The following is a 2,552-nucleotide window of genomic DNA, read 5'->3' on the forward strand; positions in this document are numbered from 1 at the left end:
ATTGAACGATTGTTGCCACTTGGTGGCGCTCTACCAAAATAATGTTTGACAGTCGCCGCTGCTTGGTTGGGCGCTGGATGAGAGCCGCGTTTATTCACTTCGACATTAAAAATCAAGAAGTCTCACAGCTTTTTACAGAGGTGGGGGGGGGGGGGGGTCGATTCGTTGACTCATGAACTTTAATCCTCTGCTCAATTTAAAACGGAGTTCCTGGGCCCGTCATCATCCAACCAAATAAAAACACCTAATTCAAACGTCCGAGCATCAATCTGGTTTTGTCCCAATTAACGCCTTTAAGCAAATAAAAAAGTATCATTTTTTTAGGACCCAATATTAATCTGACCAGTTGGACGTCACAACTGGTCACAACCCCAGGTCACGACTGGGCAAACTCTTTACACTGTAGGGCCTATCTCTTTTTTGCGGGGCTCTCAATCATTCTGTCTTGAAAATTAATATTCGAGGGCCTAGAAACAATTAACGACGCTCCTCTCTCTAGTGGTAGCCGACCTTAATGAGTTGTCTCATCACCAGGCGAGGATCCGGGGGGGGGGGGGAGGGGTCGTCAGAACAAAAAAGAAGAAGAAGAAATTGGGAGGAGAGAAAAAAAAGAAGAGAGAAAGAAGCGTGACGTGCGTGCAACAAGGGGTCAATATATTTATTTTTAATGATTATCGTTGTTGCTCGTAATCGGTTGCATTTATATAAATTATGTTCACCCACAAACACACATCCATACAATTATTAGCTGCTGTAAACCTACTTAAATGACCTTGCCCTATAAAAAATGGTATTTCAGATTTTATACTAATTTCATTTCTCGGGTAGATACAAGAATACATTATTAATTTGGTAAAAACAAAAACAAAAACGGCTGGAGAACGAAGGATTGCCTAAAAGAAACGCAGTTCCTGTAAGGGAAAATTTGTAAGACATACCAACAGGGATTCGAACCATGGTCGTCCGCTTACGCGTGGGTGGTTCGAATTATATAACTCTAATGGGTAGGCCTACACATCAACAAGAAATAAGAAAGAAACTGAGAACAGGTGGTGACTGTGGAATGTCATCTTCTGAAAGACTTCTTGTTATGCAAATAAGGAGATCTTGGCACGGGTTTCGAAGCCCTTGTTGTGGCCGATACAGCACGGCATTACTGGACGTGTCGCGCTGGAGGAGAGCCGTATCTCTCGGCTCATCAACTTAGGGTCTTGGACGTCGCGTTTTCCCGATGAACTTAAATTGCAACTCTGTCGAAATTGTTGCGTTTTCTGATGAACTTTTCTTGCAAATCAATTGTCGAAATTCTTACCAGAACTTGTTATGTGCATTCAGAACTATTTCGTCAAAACTGTTGCACGTTTTAAACGGTGATATTCTAAAAGGCTCGGTCTAGTTTTTGAAGTATAGACCTACAACAGCACACGAAGTATGCACGATGTGTTTTGTTGTCACGTGGCTGACAATTTTGAAGTGTTTGAACACATAATTCACCGTTGAGCACTTACTTACCTATCATGAATTCCACGAAGTTCTGTTGTTCTGACTACCAACTTTTTAAAGCATTTTTTTGTTTAAATAAACTCCGGTGTTGAGCTCGAGTAGCTGGAGAGAGCTCCCCTTGAGTCGCCGTCGAAAGGGGCGTAAACCTCCATGACCAAAGCCGACTGAACACATCGAATCATCGACAAAAAGAAGGTAAGACTTCGGGACCCAATAATTTAAATTTTTGGAGTATCGGCCCTACGGCAAAAATCCTTTGTTTTCGTCTAAAAAATAAATTTAGTTCACGCAACAACTGACATGAACACTATGATCATGTGTGGATGGGGTTCACTTCTCCACAAATGCACACAGTTAAAACACAAGAGTAGGCCAGCCAATTTCTAGTACTATACATAAATAGTTGTTTTCGTTTTCCTTGTCCACTTGTCTTCTTCTTCACGCTGTGAGAGATTTTTCAACTGTTTATTTTACTAATTATTTTATTTGTGGGTATTTATTTATGTATGTTTATTTATTTATTTAGACCCATACCCTCCAGCAGCCAGCAGGCAGTAGCCGCCAGCCAGTAGCCACCAGCCACCAGCGAGCTTCCTGGTCCAGCCAAGCTTCAATGAGACGATGCTGTGGCTGTTTCGTGAGACGCAATAAGAGGGAGGTCCTCATGGGACAGGTATACAAAATTGAAAATTGAGTCCTATATGGGAATTTTAAGGATGCTAGGTGGCAGCAAACTTACCAGTACAATTCATTGTTCTTGGTTGTGTGGCCGTGCTCAGAGCTAAGCTAACAATGGTTGACATGATAAGTCTTCTGCCACCTAGTGTTCCAAAGTGTTCCATTGCTATGTTAATTTGAATTGCAGGAATATTTAAAAATCGTTTGTTGTTTCTTAACACAATTGGGTCGCACTCCACTGACTCTAAATGCAAACTAATACAAGACTCAGAAGAATGACTTGCAACCCCTTTGGTTGCCAATAATGCACTGATATCTTTATGAAATAGTTTTACAGTTTGCTATTCTGTATGCCATCGAAAACTTAACTT

The sequence above is a fragment of the Asterias amurensis genome, chromosome 4, assembly GCF_032118995.1.
Source record: "Asterias amurensis chromosome 4, ASM3211899v1".
Taxonomy (NCBI): Eukaryota; Metazoa; Echinodermata; class Asteroidea; order Forcipulatida; family Asteriidae; genus Asterias; species Asterias amurensis.